Here is an 18,908-nt window from a genome sequence, read left to right as displayed (position 1 = left end):
CCTCTCTCTCTGCCCCTCCCCTGCTCATGCTCTCTCTCCCTCAAAAATAAATAAAACATTAAAAAAATGTAAAAGTGGTTTTTAAATGTCTTTACAAGGTCAAGCAGCCACTACCACAGTCTAATGTTAGAACAGTTTTGACCCCCCTAAAAGAAACCTCATGCCCATTAAAAGTCAGCCCTTATTCCTCACCACCCCAGGCAGCCACTAATCTATTTTCTGTCTCTATGGATTTGCCTATTCTGGACATTTCATTTAAGTGAAATTATACAATATGTGATTTTTGTGACTGGTTTCTCTCATGTAGCATAATGCTTTCAAGATTCACTGGCTTTTTAGCATGTATCAGGACTTCATTCCTTTTTAAGGATGAATAATATTCCATTGCACTGGTAAACCACATTTTGTTTATCCATTCATTCATCGGTTGATGGACATTTGGCTTACGTCTACCTTTTGGCTATTATTAATAGGCTGCTATGCACATTTGTGCACAGACTTTTGTGTGGACATCTATTTTCATTTCTCTTGAATGAAAGGGATGGAATTACTGGGTCATATAAAACACCTTTAAAACAGCAAATTCTTTTTTTCAAGATATATCTTAAGGCAAACCCAAAATACAAGATAAATTGAAATTCAGTGTTTGAAGGGAGGTTAGCTGGAGCTCCAGAACCCTGCCTAGGATGCCCCTTGACAACCCTGGTGGCCCTGAGATGTCTCCACAGAGCATGGGTGGGGGCAGAGGGAAGGTACAGGGCAGGGTTCCCAGGGACACAGCCTGCATTTCTGTGCTTCAGAGACTTACAGAACCTTCCAACAAATTAAAAAAAAAAAAAGAATGATTAGTAACTAAGCTCACAACTTTCATCAAGAAGGAGAAAAGCAGGGGTGCCTAGTTGGCTCAGTTGGTTAAACGTCTGACTCTTGGTTTCGGCTCAGGTTACGATCTCACAGTTCGTGAGTTTGAGCCCTGAGCTGGGCTCTGTGCTGGCAGTGTGGAGCCTGCTTGGGATTATCTCTCTCCCTCTCTCTCTGCTCCTACCACCCCTCTCAAAATAAATAAATGCATTAAAAAAAAGAGAAAATCAGTCTCTTCCTCCATGCTGCCTGTGGAGGTGGCAGCTATCTCCTACTCAGCATCATGGCCACCCTTAGAACGCTTTTGAAGCCCAAGAGCATTAAAAAGAGGACCAAGAATTTCATTTAGCACCAGTCAGACCAATATGTGAAAATTATGTGCAACTGGCAGAAACCAGAGGCATTGACAATAGGGTGCACAGAAGATTCAAGAGCCAGATCTTGATGCCCAATATTGGTTATGGGACCAACAAGAAAACAAAGACTATGTTGTCCAGTGGCTTCTGGAAGTTTCTAGTCCACAATGTCAAGGAGCTTGAAGTGCTGCTGATATGCAACAAATCTTACTGTGCTGAGACTGCTCACAATGTCTCCTTCAAGAAGAGGCAAAGCCATTGTGGAAAGAGCAGCCCAGTTGGCCATCAGAGTCACCGAGCCCAATGCTAGGCTGTACAGCAAAGAAAATGAATAGACAGCTTATGTGCATATTATATTTGTGTTAATAAAACCATAAAACTGAAAAAAAAACAAGGAGAAAATCACAAAACAATTTGGCAATCGCTGTGTGCTTGTTTGTGTCTAGGATACCTCCATGTTTAGTCTCCCATATTAAAGCTTTATTCTTCATCTCCTCCAGGCCCCATGTCTTGGCTTGCAATGTGTTTCCAGTTTGCTGTTTCCTGTCCAGGTCCAGTTCTACCATCTGGATCTCTACTTTTATTTCCTCACTCCATAATAATCACAGGTCCCTTAATTGGTCCTTCGGCAGTCTCCTTCTAGTTTTTCCTTCTCTGGCCTATCTAGTCTGCCCCAGCGAGGCGAGGCTTTGGAACAGCATTGCTGTGATTTGGTCTCCACCTTTTGGTCAATGACATGAATTCAAGTTAGTTCTATTCTATTCTATTCTATTCTATTCTATTCTATTCTATTCTATTCTATTCTATTCATTTATTTGTTTATTTATCATGCGCAGAATTTACTGTGCTGGGAATTCTGGAAGGGTTCCAGATATACATCAGAGTCCCTGTGTTTCATTCGGACAGATAAGGCAGTTACAGTAGTATGTGGTAAGAGCCATTGGAATGGCACAAACACAAAAATAGTTAGCGATCTTTTCTGGCGGGTGAGATTGTAGATGACTTTGCGAATGGGACAGCACTGAAGAACTGGTAGGAATTCTTTATATGGAGATGGCAGTAGTAGGGCATCTGGTGGAGAGGATGGCATGAATGAGGGGATGGAAATAGGAAAGCACAGGTGATATAAGAGTCAAATAATTGAAGTAGATGAGTAATGGAAGATCAAGTAGAGCAGTTATGTAGACCAAAGAGAGTGGAAGGCTTTGAAAGCCAGGCCCAAGGGTTTGAAGTTTATGTAGTGGACATTGTAAAACAAGTGATGTGGGGTTTCTCTGCTATTTGTAGTTTTCTTGACCTATTGTTAAGAGATGCTATGATGCAGTTGAAAGGGTTTTGATGCAAGGCTTTGGGGAATCCATGAACTTCTGTCTTGAACTCTTTATGATTTCTTCCAGTTGCTTTATCTCTTTGGGCTGGGATTTCCTTGTCAATAAATCAAGGTGTATGGAACAAAATGATCTTCCAGCATCTCTCCTCCTGATTTTAAGCAGGGACCAAGAAGCCCTGATGCTATTTGAAGAATTAGGATGTTGGGCTAAGGGCTGTGGAAAGATGGCAAGGATCATTTGTGGGATTTCCATGGAAAAATGAGTCCTATTTGGAAACACTGGAATGGCACAAAAACAGACACAGAGACCAATGGAATAGAATAGAAACCCCAGAACTAGACCCACAAACGTATGGCCAACTCATCTTTGACAAAGCAGGAAAGAACATCCAATGGAAAAAAGACAGTCTCTTTAACAAATGGTGCTGGGAGAACTGGACAGCAACATGCAGAAGGTTGAAACTAGACCACTTTCTCACACCATTCACAAAAATAAACTCAAAATGGATAAAGGACCTGAATGTGAGACAGGAAACCATCAAAACCCTAGAGGAGAAAGCAGGAAAAGACCTCTCTGACCTCAGCCGTAGCAATCTCTTACTCGACACATCCCTATTTGGAAACACTGGAAAATAAGAAAATATTTGTTTATAATCAACCCAACTTTCCTCTTGCACCTATTTTTCCCTTTAGTGGCTTCCTTCCCACATTTAGTATAGAAGATTATAAAATTATTCAGAGATGAAGCACATGTGCTTTGCCTCATCTTTATGTCCCTAGTGCAGAGCACAGTGGCTGGCTCTTAGCCTCTCAGTAAGACTGCTATAATTTCTTCCAATTTCTATCAAAACCTGCTCTCCAGAAGGAAAAATGTAAGCAAATTCATACTAAGGTATAAATGGCTGATAAACATTTAAATTATGACATATATACTAATGGAAAATTTTCTTTTTTTAAATGTTTATTTTTGAAAGAGAGAGAGAGAGAGGGAGAGAGAGAGAGAACGAGCAGGAGAAGGGCAGAGACAGAGGGAAACACACAATCCAAAGCAGGCTCCAGGCTCCGAGCTGTCAGCACAGAGCCCAACGTGGGGCTCGAACCCATGAACTGTGAGATCATGACCCGAGCCGAAGTTGGATGCTCAACTGACTGAGCCACCCAGGCGCCCCTAGAAAATTTTCTTATAAGGAATGGGATAACCCTTTGCTAAAAACAAAATCCAGCTCTAATAGTGGCATACATAGAACTGAGGGAAGTTTCACAATGGTAGCGGTGACATTTCCAGCTGGGTTCCCAGTTACTATTATCCTTTTTTTTTTTTTTTCCTAAATGGGCCCCTCAATTTCCACCTAGAGGCTAAATCTTGCCTTATTCTCTACAAATGATGTCTGTTCTCAGTGAAAATTTCAGGAGCTCCGTTTTAACATTCTGGGAGCTCAACATTGGGCTCTGCTTACTTCTAAATTGATTTCTGGGTCTTTATAGCCCATTTCACAGAACTGGGCTTCTGTCTTATTTCTTCAGCTTGGGTATCTGCCACAATGATGTATACCCTACCCTGGATGATCCCGGATTAGAGCTCTGTGCTTATCTCTTTCCTGTATGTCCTAATACCTTTCCCCACTGACTACCCATGGAATCAAGTTTTGGCTTCCATAGCCAGTCCAGTGCCCACAGTTTTGCCCCCTGTTGTAAGATGCACCTGAGCTGACTGACAACTTGCTTAGGCTTCCAAGAATCACCATTTATATGTAGCCTGCTCTTTGATACTCTGCCACCATATGCTGAGAGCTAGCCAGAATTTTTGGCACTTAAACTGGATCTTCCTCTGCCACCTCACTCAACTCACCTAACTACTGACCTGTACTGCCCTCTGTCATTTGTTCCCATAGCTCCTGGGTGTTACATCCATCCTGTCTGCACATCTGAAGATGAGCCAGCTCCCTTATGAGAAGGGTTCAGTGAGTGTACTTCTCGGTTATGGCTTGTCTCAATTGAACTTATGTTGCCATGTCCTGGAAGATGGCAAACAAGGGCCCATTTATCTGGAGCTCCTGATGCCAGACCCTGGAGATAATAGCCTATCCTGCCAGGTTATAAAGAAAGCCACATGGCTAACATCTTCCTGTGGGAGTCACCTAGGCAACTGAGGCTGCCTTGTTGCCAGGAGATAACAGTTTTCCATATGGATACTTTTCTCTAGTTGGACACTTTTTACTTGATTCAGATCTGGTTTATATTTCTCTAAAATTCTCTTCCTTGATACATAGGAAAGTAGACTTAACTTCTGACTATGATCTTCCATATCTGCCTCCTCATGTTATATGCTTATTGCATTCAGCTTAAACAGAAATGAATTTGATTGGCAAAGGGACCATTTATCTGAACAGAGAAGGTAGATTATTTTATGGTATAATTTCAGGCATTCACAGAAAATTTGTATACCCAAACATTACATTGATGTTAACTGCACCATTATTATTTCCATCTAAGCCCTTCAATGGATGTAGCTCAGTTTTTATCCTATGTTTTCAAAGACTCAGAGTGACTTAGATAGAAGGAAATAGAAACAAGGTAAAAACTATAGTTAGTAATTATTATGACTACTGTCCTTTTGGATTCTCCCTATCATACATCAATGTTTTTGGAGGAATTATTGGCTTGCACAATTGGGAAATGCAGGCTCTATGCTTTGAGGCACAGCTGGATCTAGGGATTCAAATAACATTATCAGGGTTCCCCCATGTTATCTTCCTTGGTAGACAAAAAAAGTTCTCCAAGAGGACTCTGGTTGGCTGATTTGTGTAATGTGACTTCTTTTTATCCAAATACTATGCCTAAGAAGGAGGTTGATGTGGATTGGCCAGCTTAGGTCACAGGAGGCCCAGCCTAATAGTCAGAAGGGGCAGACTTCTTTTGGGGGATATATTTCTTAATTTTTTTTGTTTTGAAATAATTATAGACTTGCAGGATATTGCAAAAATAGTACAACTTCATCCTTACCCATCTTCTCCCAGTGGTGACATCTTACATAGCTGTAGTATAATATCAACACTAGGAAACTGACACTGATACATTACTGTTAATTAGACTATATACCTCATTCAGTGTTTACCATTAAAAAAACTGCATTTGTGTGTGTGTGTGTGTGTGTGTGTGTGTGTAGTTTTATGCCACTGCCACAATCAAGCTCCAGAACTGGTCCATTACCACCGAAGAACATCCTCATGTTACATCTTTGTATTCACTTTACCATGAACCCTTCTTCAGACTGGCTAAACCATCCTACATTCACACCAGCAATGTATGGAGATTCCACTTCTCTGTGTCCTCACCAGCATTTGGTATTTATCACTATTTATTTATTTCAACTAATAGGTGCTTAGTGATATCACATCGTGGTCTTAATTTACATTTCTGTAATGGCCAGTCATGTTGACCATCTTTTCAGATACTTATTTGCCATCCATGTCTCCTTCTTGGTGAAATGTATGTTCCTGTCTTTTGCCCAGTCTCTAGTTGGATTATTTGCTTTTTTATTGTTGTGCTCTTAGAGTTTTTTTGTATATCCTAGATATAAGGCCTTTGTCAGATACGGGACTGGCAAATATTTTCCCCCAGTTTGTAACTTGTCTTTGCATCTTTTTGACAGGGTCAATGGAACCAATGTCTTTAATTTTGCTAAAGTCCAGTTCATCCACTTTTCCTTTTAAGGATTGTGCTCTTGGTGTCAAGCCTAAGAACTCTTTACTGAGTCCTAGATCCTAAAGATTTTTTTCCCTATGTTTTGTTTCTAAAGCCAGTTTCACATTTTACATTAACTCCATTACCCATTTTCAGTTAATTGTACAAAATTTGAGGTTTAAGTCAAGGTTCCTTTTTTTTTTTTTTTTTTTGCTTATGGCTATCCAACTGCTCCAGCACCATTTGTTGAAAAGGCTATCCTTCCTCCATTGGATCCATTCGATTCTTTTCACATCTTTGTGAAAAACCAGTTGGGTGTGGGAGCACCTGGGTGGCTCAGTTGGTTGAGCGTCCGACTTCAGCTCAGGTCATGATCTCCCGGTTTGTGGATTCGAGCCCCATGCAGGGCTCACTGCTGTCGGCATGGAGCCTGCTTTGGATCCTCTGTCTCCCTCTCTCTCTACCCCTACCCTGCTTGTACTATCTTTCTCAAAAATAAACAAACATTAAAAACAACAGTTGGGGATGCCTGGGTGGCTCAGTCATTTGAGCATCTGACATCAGTTCAGGTCATGATGTCACGGCTCATGAGTTCAAGCCCCATGTTGGGCTCTGTGCTGACAGCTCAGAGCCTGGAGCCTGCTTCAGATTCTGTCTCTATCTCTGTCTGCCCCTCCCCTACTCATGCTCTGTCTGTCAAAAATAAATAAACATTTAAAAAATTAAAAAATAAGGAAATAAATAAGAAATATCAGTATAATAACACCACCAATAAATAGAGGTAAATAATTTAAGGAAATAGTTAAAAGGGTTGAATGTGGTTGCCTCTGGGGAATGAGAATGAAGGATGGATAAGGGCAGAACAAAGAACTGTGTTTTTAAAAGTCTTAGAAAGTATCACTAGACTTTTAGAACTTTATATTGCTTGATAGAAATATAATTAATAAATCTAAAATTTACAAATAATTATTTTTTATTTCAGTTTTCATCAACTCTGACCACTGGAATTTTCTAGAGAACTTTTTAAAATATCAATTTTCAAGCCCACCTTATACCAATCCAGCTGGGTCTGGGCTTCAGGCATCAACATTCAAAACTTATTTCACAGGTTATTTGAATGTGTTTCTGGGGTTGGGGATGGCTGGTTAGAACATATATTATCAGTAGACTTTTGTGGCAGTGAGAAAGGTAAAACATGAAGCTCTTACCATCTTAAAGTCAACCAGCTAATTGGAGATTGGTGGATCAGACACTTTTGGAAGGCCCTGCTTGAGAGAAATCAAACACAGGCTAAATATTTATAGATGGTGAAACAGAGAGAGCTAAAGGAAGAGAGTTTAGGAACTTCTAGGTCTACCTCATGTGATTAAAACTAACAAGAGGCTATGACAATTTATATTTTCTAAGTGCATAGAGAGAATAAAAGCAGAAGGGAAAGAAGAAAACATAACTCCTAAATTTAGAATCATAGCATTTTAAAAACTGTACAATTCAGTGTTTTTTAGTATATTCACAGAGTTGTACAACCATCACTACTAACTGATTCTAGAACATTTTCATCATTTCCCAAAGAAACTGTGTACCCATTAGCAGTCATTCCCTATTCCCACCTCCTCCCAGGCCCTGGTAACCACTAACATATTTTCTGTCTCTATGGATTTGCTTCTTTTGACCATTTCATATAAACAGGATTGTACACTATGTAGCCTTTTGTGTCTGGCTTCCTTCACTTTGCATAACGTTTTCAAGGGTCAACCATGTTGTACCATATATTAGTACTTCATTATGGCTGAATAATATTTTATTGCATTGATATACCACATGTTGTTTATCCATTCGTTGGCTGATGGACGTTTAGTCTATTTCCATTTTTGGTGACTGTGAATAATGCTGCTGTGAACATTCATGTACAAGTCTTTTGTGCAGACATATGTTTTCATTTGTCCTGGGTATATACCAGAGAGTGGGATTCTGGGTCAAATGGCAGTTCTGTTTTCAAATTTTTGAGGAACTGCTCTGCTAAACTGTTTTCTACTGCAGCTGCATCATTTTACATTCCCACCAGCAATTTATGAGGGTTCCCATTTCTCTACCTCTTTTGTTGACACTTGTTATTATGTGTGTTTTAAATTACTGCCGTCCTAGTGGATATGAAGTGGTATCTCGTGGTTTTTATTTGCATTTCCCCTGATTACTAAGGATGTTGGGCACCTCTTCATGTGCTTGTTGGTTATTTGTGTATCTTCTTTAGAGAAATGTCTATGCAGGTCCTTTGCCAAATGACCATCTCTGTTGCAACCTGCTAGGCAGGTCAAACTACAACCTCTGCTGCAATTGGTCCCAAACCATCAGGATTTCATCAACGACTGCCAGCTTCCCTGTTTTTGACTCCAGCTTTCAACTCAGCACTCACCAGAGAAAGCCAAATCTGCTTCACAAGCCAATCACATAAAATGACCTGCTTCTTGGGGTGCCTGGGTGGCTCAGTAGGTTGAGTGTCCGACTCTTGATTTCGGCTCAGGTCGTGATCTCATGGTTTGTTGAGTTCAAGCCCCGTGTCTGGCTCCATGCCGACAGTGCAGAGCCTGCTTGGGATTCTCTCTTTCTCTCTCTCTGCTCTTCCTTGCTCACGCACTCTCTCTCTCTCAAAATAAATAAATAAACTTTAACAAGATACCCTGCTTCTTATTAGCCCACCTCCAGCTTTTCCTGCCAACAGCCTCCAATCAGACCTGAGAGACTTAATATGCAAATGGGCAATGACCAGACACATATACAAATAGAACTTTGCCCCACAATCTGTAGCAACCTGCGAAGGAAACCAGCCCCTTATCAATAATAAATAACCCAGGAAGCCAGTCTGCTATAGATCAGATTTGCAGGAAGTCAGGTTGCTATCTCTAGTGACAATCCAGGAAACTAAACAATAACTTCTGTAACAACCAGCCCCAAATGGCCAGGGCTTGATTAATAACTGGCAAGCCTCCTTCATTTTTTAAAATATTTATTTATTTTTGAGAGAGACAGAGCATGAGCGGGGGCGGGGGGGAGGGAAAGAGAGAGAGGGAGACACAGAATCTGAAACAGGCTCCAGGCTCTGAGCTGTCAGCACAGAGCCCAACGTGGGGCTTGAACCCATGAACCATGAGATTATGACCTGAGCTGAAGTCAGACACTTAACCGACTGAGCCACCCAGGCACCCCAAGCCACCTTCATTTTTGTCCCTGCTTCCAAATTAGCACCAATGGGAGAAGGCTAAATATGCTCCCCTAACCAATCATCCAGGATGCCCTGCTTCTAGTTAGCCTGCCTCCCCATGCCAGTGGCCTCCAATCAGGGCACACCTGAAGCCTTTCCTTTCTTTACTATAAAGCTTTCCCTCTCTGTCTGCCTTTGAGTCCCTGCCAAAAAGCAAGTGACAGTGTCTGACACCTTTGCTATCACAAGCTCAGAATAAATGGCCTTTGCTTTTCTCATTTGGTCTGTCTTCATTTATTTCCACAGGGCATACCTGAAGTCTTTCTTTTTTTTTTTTAACTATAAAACTTTCCCACTCCCCTGCCTGCCTTTGAATCTCTACCAAACATAACTGATGACAGCTGACTGTCTTGCTACAGCAAGCTCTGAATAAATCGCCTGTTTTTGTTCTCATTTGGGTGGTTTTCGTTTATTTTCACAGTAGTGTTGCCAGATAAAATATAGGATACCCTGTGAAATTTGAATTTCAGATAAACAACAAACAATTTTTAGCATAACTGTGTCCCAAATATTGCATAACTGTGATTTGCTAAATCTAGAACCCTAAGCATATGTAAAAACGTAACTCCACACAGAATTCTCAGAGAGGAGCATCTTAACACAAGGCAGCTGAATAATTTTTGCTCAGCGGAGCCCTCTGGTTTGTTAAATGCCAATTAAATGACATTTCTATTTTCTGTTTTGTTGTGTTTCTGTACCAGAAAAGAGCTTATCCTCCAATCAGTACATGCTTTGATTTGCCTTTATCAAGCTGGGAGACTTTCAAGTTACTGTCTGGTTTTCAGCCTCAGGCAATACAAGGCATTTTCTTCTAAAAGTCCTTTGCTCCATGTGTGTTAATTAGAGTTGTTTCCACGGTCTCTGCTGCCAGTCTCCTCTGCTCTTCAGTGCGACTAATGTCGAGTTGGTTGCCCAAGTCCCTGGAGGTTCACGCAGCCTTCATCGCTGATTTATTTTTGTCCCAACCAGATGGCTCTAGGTTCCTGTGACTGCACATACAGGAGTCTTTTGGATTATCCTGTTTTTCTTTCCCAGTGCTCAAAGTAAGGGTCGATCTTCAAGAAGCTCATTTGTCAGTAAGATAAGCTATTCACCATCGCTGCTGCCCAGACACTGTAACCAAAGTTATTAGATTTAATATGTTTTCATAAACTCCATAGAAAAAGTGGAAGGGCAGCAGCTGACATGGCTCGGCAGAGAGGAAGGGGACTCTATAGGCGGCACCAGAGGCTCGACTGAGCCCTTCTTCACCTTTAAGGAGGTGGACATGAAAAAGATAAGCAGACTATCTTTAATGAAACTAATACATGTGCAAAGTTTAAAGAAACAATAAATCAAAAGTGACACATGCAATATTTCACTGTGAGATTAAGGAATTCATCCTAAGGGAACACTAGGCTTTTATTAAAAAATAATCTCCATACATTCCCACACAATGAAAGCTCTCTTACATCAGCCCAGGATCAAGCTGAATATGCTCTGGTTAGTTCAGGTTTTGAAAACTTGAAAAACATGCAGGAAGCCACCCAATATAAGATTTGTGGCTTTTATTTTATTTTATTTATTATTTTATTTTATTTTATTTTGAGAGAGAGAGCGGGAACAAGTGAGAGAGAGAGAGGAAGGGAGAAAAAAAGAGAGGGAGGGAGGGAAGCTGGCTTACCTGGGGCTTGTGTTTTTTTTACCTGAAGCTGGGCTGGAGCTCACCAGAAGCGGGCTCGTGCTCACCCGATGCGGGACTTGAACTCACCAACTGTGACACCATGACCTGAGCTGAAGTCAGATGCTTAACGACTGAGTCACCCAAGTGCCCCAGATTTGTGGCATTTAAACTTACACACATGCATGTGTGCACGTGCACACCAGAACACATATAATCCAGGAATTATGAATTACTATTGTCAGGTGTTTCAGTAACCAAAAATGTTTACTGTTCAAAATGCTGAAGGACTCACAATTAATACAGATTGTCAGATGACTGGTTCTCATTCCTAGATGGGTTCCTCTTATGGCCTACCCACAGTGCAGAAGCCAAGTGGACTCTGGAACAGCAGGGGGAGCTACTTGGCCTTTATCCTCGAGAAACCGAATCAAGAATTCCTGATTTTGGGGGTCTAGCTAGACTACTCTGTGCCTTGTTTTGGCTGGCCTTAGGAAACTCAAAGGCTAATAGTGTGCTTGCCTCATAAGCCAATTAGAGACTTTTGCCTACAAAAGCAATTATGACACACTGCTGTCTGTGAAGAGTGCTGTATAAAGGCAAAAAAATGTGCATTGAATGACTCTGGAAATACTTTCCTAATTTAATCTAGACCGTGAAACTGAGAAAGGCAGTGGCAGATTCTGCGTGTGTTTGGGGGTGGGGGTGGGGAGGGAGATAGGGTACATTCAGAGTAAATAAAAGTACAAGCCAGAAAGAGCAAGAAATGTTTATGAAATTGGGAGTAAAGTGGGTGTTTTCCAGCATGGTTGTAAGAGGGGATATGAGAGAATGAAGAATAGAAAGGCAATGTCAACTACAGTGAAGAAAAATCACAATAACAACTACTATAAATAAATTTCCTGCTTTGGATTTGTGAAGTGCTTCTCACCAATTACCACATATAAAGTACATAACTTTCTGAAGTGGGTATTGTAATTCTTATTTTATAGGTGAGGAAACTGAGGCACAAAGTGCTTATATCACTCAACATTTCAACCTAGGGTACTGACCTGTAACATCATCTTGAGTAACTGTTGGGCACCAGAAGGATTATCTGGTCAGTCTGACTCTGCTCTTCCACACCTTCATGCCTTCTTGCATTAAGTATTGTCACCCTCCTTTGCCCTTCCGCAGTTTATTCATATTGTTAAGTTCCACCATGGCCATATTCTTGAAGTATTGGTTCATGTGTATTATATCTCCACAACTCATATTGTTTCTTTAAAGAAAGGGATCTTGTCTGTCCTTTCGTATCTTCCCCAGCACGGGAGCTTAACACACACAATGGTTAATTGATTGATTAGGATTCCACTAAGCATTTCACATAAGTTCCTTTCTACTTGTGACACTTCTTGAGTGCCTAATTGAACACCTTCATCATCAACTTCACCTGGGAAGGCAGCTTTTCTGCACCTGTGCAGAATGCAGTGCTGGGCACTGGAACTTTGGTGATCTCACTCAGTTTTCTCTAGGTGTGTGTTGTATGTTCCCATTTTTCAAGATAAGGAAACTGAGGCTGATAGAGGTTAGGTAATGTGTCAAAGTGCTAGAGTAAGCAGTTGGTTAGGTTTTAACAGGATGCTTGGAGGCTGACAAAGGGGGAGTCATGGCAAGCTGTAGGGAAAGTTAGAGGCCTGTCCTGGCAGCTGCAAAAACAAAGCTACAAGAAACTGGATCAAACCACACAGGCCCAACACACAGAAAGCCAGAGATCCTGACCAAATATTGGAGAAGAGGCATGAAACTGTGAGCCTAAGATATCCCATCCCCAAGTAATAAATACTCTTTTATCTCTGCAGAAAGGGATTCTCTATGCCTTTAAGCCCAGCTTGTATCCTTATGATTGTTTTATTTTTTTATTTAAAATTTTTTAATGTTTATTTATTTTTGAGAGAGAGAGGCAGTGAGAACCAGGGATGGGGAGGGAGACACAGAATGTGAAACAGGCTCCAGGCTCTGAGCTGTTAGCACAGAGCTCGATGGGGACCCCGAACCCATAAAGAGTGAGATCATGACCTGAGCCGAAGTCAGACGGTTAACCAACTGAACCACCCAGGTGCCCCAAATGATTGTTGTTTTAAGTTGTAGTTCAGACGGGGCTCCTGGGTGGCTCAGTTGGTTAATCATCTGACGTTGGCTCAAGCCATGACCTGATGGTTCATGGGATCCAGCCCCTCGTCGGGCTCTGTGCTGAAATCTCAGAGCCTGGAGCCTGCTTCAGATTCTGTGTCTCCCTCTCTCTCTCTCAAATATAAATAAAAACATTAAAAAAATTGAAATCGTGGTTCAGGCACATCACTTATATCTGTTTTGATTAGATCTCTGGCCGTGATGTCTTCTTGTTCTACTGGGGTGAATTCTTCCATCTTGTCATTTTGTCTAGGTCACTGTTTTGTGTGTATGTATGTCTGTGTGTGTGTGTGCGTGCGCGCGTGCATGTGTGCGTTAGGAAAGCCTGTTCCATTTCCTGTTCCTGAGAGTAATGGCTGCTCCTGAGAGTAAGAAGAGGTCCTACACTGTCCAGGGCCTGTTGCTTCAGGAAGTGCTTCAGAGTGTGCACTTTTGTTTTGGTTGGTCAGTGCTCTGCAGAGTTTCTCCTTGCCTGCAGTGGGAAGTGTTTGGACCTTGTCCTGTGTGTGGCATTTTAACTAGGTGTGCTTTGGTCTGGTTGTTAAATGAAGCCTGATCTTATTTCTGCTAGAGCTGAAGCTCTGCAGCGCTCTATGGTCAGCGGACTTGGTGCATGTACAGGGTTGGTGCTGGTCTTGTGGGCAAGGATCCTGCTGCACTGCTTCTCCTGTGGACTTGCCCTAGTAAAGATGCACATGAAAGGCACAGGGGGTTGGAACTTGGTGTAAGTGGCTCCAGCCTCCACTGGGGGTGATGTGTTGCTCACTGATGTCTGTCAGTGCTGATGGGGGGGGGGCGGCAGAGGGGGCGGGCATGGGAATGGCCTCACCACACTCTCTTGTCCCCAGAGTGTGGAGTTCATGCCTGCTGCTATTCAGGAAGCCCTCAGAGAAGAGCAAACAATCTCCCCTGTTGTGTCTACAGCTTCCATCAGATCCCTGCCTTCACCCTTTCTGTGTCTGGTGCCTGCCGGGTGGCACACTACTCCTGTGTTTTATCTCAGGTTCATGGTTGGGTTTCAAAACTACAAATTTTAGGGACCCGGTGCAGCACAGACCCACGCTGGTCCTCTGGGTGAGGGTCTCATCATGCTGCTGGTTTGCCCCAGAAAAGCAGTTGCACGATTGTGCAGGGTCCTTGAGTTTATGGTAAGGACCATCGAAAAGCTGGCACCAAGGTTTGCTGCTCCCAGTGGGTGTCTCTGTTCCTACGCTAACAAATGAGGCATCACATTGGTGCCTGCCTGCTCTTCCCCGCTACACCCCCACACCAAGAGGCTTTGTCACCTCTCCCAAATGCACTCCAAGAAGGAGAACTGTCTCTCCCAGTGCGACCCAGGGGATCCTCAAATCATGCTTTCTGCTCCTGGGACTCCATCCTCCTTTCCTACTGGAGCACCACTGTGCCCCCCAGGCTCCACCCAGCAGTGGTGCAGACTTCTAAATCTTCACACTTTGAGCTCTGTTGCTTGTAAAAATGATAATCAGCCGCTTTAATTTTCCCAGTCAGTGGTTTTGGGGAAATGTTCTCTTGTGCAATCCCCTGTGCACTGTTTTCTCTCTGTTTCTCTCTCTCTCTCTCCTTTCACTGAGATCAAAGCTCCCTTCCCTCTGCAGCACCCACAGTTCTTTTCTCCCCGGAGTCATGCCTCAGCACCTCTTACCTTCCACAATGTGGCTTCTTTTCTCCCTCTAGTTTTGCAGTTTGTTCTCTCAGCATTCCTATTGATTTCTTGGGTGTTCAGAATGATTTGATATTTATCTAGCTGTGTTCAAGGGATGAGGGGCAAGCATAGGAAGTCCCCCTACTGCTCTGCCACCTTAGCTCCTCTTTCCTTAATTCATTTTAATAGACTTTCCCACTTGCACCACTCAACCATTGTGTCTGGTCTTGCATTCTTTCTTATAAGACCAAGAGCCTTTGATGATATCCCAGGGATGAGCTGGATGAAGGCCTCAGGGCCCAGGGATCTCCCCCATCCATCTGGCAACAAAATAATAACCCAGAGACATATTGTTAATTATTATCACACTGATTTGCTTGGATGCAAAACACTAATAATAGATTGATTTTATCTAACTTTGGGTTTATCTACAAGAAAGATGAGAGAGGAAAGAAGGAAAACCACAGCCATATTTGGAAATGGTGAACATTGCTTTCCTCTTGTTGGGTGAGCTGGCAACCAGCAAATGGTCAATTGGCCTTGGACAGCAGCCTGGCTCCTTAAGGAAAACGAGTTTAGATGTTTATGGATTCCCAGATGACCTTGGGAATTTAACTCTGGGCAATGTGTGATAGGCTGTGTTTGTGCTACATCTGTCACTGTCTTCTTCAACTACCCCTCTCAGTCACTCAGCACCCAGCCAGGTTCCTTCTGATGCTGATTATGAGTTAACCATTGCTTTGGGATCATGACTATGCAGCAGCATTTAAGAACCTGGCTGTTAGATGGTGAAGGAGAGCAAAAAGCCTAAGGACAATAGTAAGTAAAGTTGGAATCCACTGCATGTCCAATTTCTTAGTTTGCCTAAACCCAACCAGGAGAGCAATTACAAGGATTAATTAGGTCAACATTAGCTACACAAGTGGGTTTTTAGTTAACTGATTGTTCCGCTTCTCCTAAGGTATTTATTTGGTACAATAAGATGTGTTACCTATTGCCCAGACTCCACTTAGGCTGGCGAGCAAATAAAACTTCTGTCTGGTAAATTTATGCTCATCTATTATATTTCTAATGCTTGAGCTATTTCTTTTGCTGTTTGAGCCAGAGTCTGGTATAAATTATGGATAACATGATCTAGTTCAGGAACTCCTAGCCAGAGTATAAATCCTTGCACCAATCAGTGAAAGTGTCTTGCATACTTCCTGGTAAGGGAATATCAAAATATTAATAAAATGAGAGCACAGGGAAGTTCAGTTTTGAATGCTTGGAAAGACTGAATGACTATACCCAAAGTGTGGGGCATATTTTAATGTGGCAAACATAGGAAATCCATCTGATTATACCAAGAACATCTCAGGGCTGCACACTGAAGAGGCACAAATGTATTGTTTATGGTATCTCTGATACTGCCTTTCATGTACTTATGAGTGCATACCCGGGAGTTTAAATGCAGTACTTACAGTTCAAAGGACCTGAAAGGGTCCATTCCAATGTAGTTCTAAGGTGGAGTTTCACTGGTGTCTGTCTCTTCTCAGTAATCCCAGTCTCCCCAAAACAAATCATGTAAAGGTGTATCTGGGGTATTCTCTTTAAGAGTGAAGCTTGCACCCGGTGAGCATATGATGTCATTTTTGACAATATTTGATAAGCTTATGGGTCCTCCTGGAATCATTTCATATGAGGACCTCTGAGGATTTTGAGATGAGGATTGCATTATCGTTACAGCTAATGGTTAGATTTCAAGTCAGGGCACATTAATCTTTTGTAGAAATTTTGATGATTTTGATTTTTAAAAGATCATTACTTCATTCAATTCTGACATAGTTTTACAGGTCAGTATGGACAAGGAAGTTTTTACTTTAATGAAGTACCTTACACAGTTTCTTAAGTATTTCACCTATAAAGTGAGATTCTTTTTTTTTTTTTAATGTTTATTTATTTTTGAGAGAGACAGAGACAGAATGCAAGTGGGTTAGGGGCAGAGAGAGGGAGACACAGAGTCTGGAACAGGCTCCAGGCTCCAAGCTGTCAGCACAGAGGCCGACACGGGGCTTGAACTCGTGAGCCGCGAGATCATGACCTGAGCCGAAGTCGGCCGCTCAACCAACTGAGCTACCCAGGTGCCCCTAAGGTGAGATTCTTTAGCACTAGCGAGTAATGAATATATTATCCAGGCGGGAAAACCAAAATCTATCTATTATTAGTATTTGTCTGTTTGTTTGTTTTGGCAACATAGTATTAGCTTTTTATCAGGGGAAGACTTCCATCCAAGCATAAAACTAACAAACCGTTACTAAAGTGTTGTAGGGATGGAAAACTTTTCCTCTACCCTTATATATTCATTGAATGGGGCTTGTGAATTAAGCTAACAAAAGACAGATTAGCAAGAGAAAAACCAGTGGGTTTTTTTTTTTTACATGTGCAGTGTATATACATGCAGAAGTGCTTATTGATAAGTAACTCAGAAGGGTGATTAGAATTGGGAGGCTTACATACCTAACTTAGTAGGGAAAGGGAGAGGGAAAAAGGCTCTTATAAGAAGAACAAATAGGTTTCTTTAGGAATGACAAATGGGTGTTAGGAGAATAAATGGGATATAACAAAGTTTGTGATGTTTGTTTATGCAGATGCAAGTGGTCTTTCCCTCTTCTTCATGGCCATGAAACTTCTTAGGAAAGGGAATTTATGCTAGGTTTATTCTTGGTCTCTCTCCTGGGAGGAAATCTGAAGAGGGAATTTATGGCAGCCTCATTTCCCAGAAGTTGCTGCTTTGAGTCAGATAGTGGAAACTCTGTGAGAAATTCTTTCTACATCTGTTAATTCTCAATTGCCTTCAGCTCAAAATAATTTTTATGCCAAAGTGGCAGATTTTGGGGTGGCATATTCTAATCCCCTTCAGTGTTTTTCAAAATTTTGTTTTTGGGCTGAAGGGTAGCAGAATATGCCACCCTAAAATATGTCTGTTTGGCATGAAGATTATTTTGAGTTGATTTTTTTAAGAAAAAGAAGACACAGAGGAATCTCTGAAAGCAGAGTTGAAGTTACTTTTTTGTAAGGGAAATTTAGATTTGTAAGGGAAATCTCCATTTGTAAGGGTGTCTCCCTTACAGGAAGAAAATGATGACTACAATTTAAGAAACTCACCATTAGAGACTATGCCTGACTTAAATCTGCATAATAATCCTTACTGTATTTTTCCTGGTAACCTTCCATAACTGCTCCCTCCCAACACCTTTCTTTTGTCATTAGCTGAAGATGGAATTTAAGCTGGTGGGTTGGACCATTTTGGGAAATTTTACTGTTTTTCTGGGTATCTCCCATGTATATGTGAGGCATACATATTATTAAACTTCTGTTTGTTTTTCTCTTATTAGTCTTTCTTTTATTACAGGGAGGTCTCAGTCAAGAATCTAGAAGAGCAGAGGGAAAATTATTTTTCCTCTCCTACAGAACAAGTGAGTAAAACCCATTTGCAAATGTTCAAATGGTTTTTGAGGCAAGTGTTCTGAGTTTTGCTTTTCTTCATAGCTTTTCCTTGGTTATGATAATGACAGGGCAAGATTTGGCCATCTTTCTTTTATTTACAATTTTTAATGTTTTATTTATTTTTGAGAGAGAGAGAGAGAGCATGAGCAGGGGAGGGAGAAAGAGGGAGACACAGAATCCAAAGACAGGCTCCAGGCTCTGAGCTCTCAGCATAGAGCCTGACACAGGGTTCGAGCCCACCAACTGTGAGATCATGACCTGAGCTGAAGTCAGAGGCTTAACCGACTGAGCCACCCAGGCACCCGATTTGGCCATCTTTCTGGAGTGAAATTTCCTTACCAATATTTTTGTAAAATTTGAACCACTTTATCTTTACTATTGTGAATAATTTCACAGAGAAAACAAAAAATGTCTGGAGATGGTCTCTGGAAACATTA

Source organism: Panthera pardus, unplaced genomic scaffold, assembly GCF_024362965.1.
Source record: "Panthera pardus isolate Hobbes unplaced genomic scaffold, ASM2436296v1 HiC_scaffold_27, whole genome shotgun sequence".
NCBI classification, from domain to species: domain Eukaryota; kingdom Metazoa; phylum Chordata; class Mammalia; order Carnivora; family Felidae; genus Panthera; species Panthera pardus.
Note: the sequence above shows the minus strand (reverse complement) of the source record.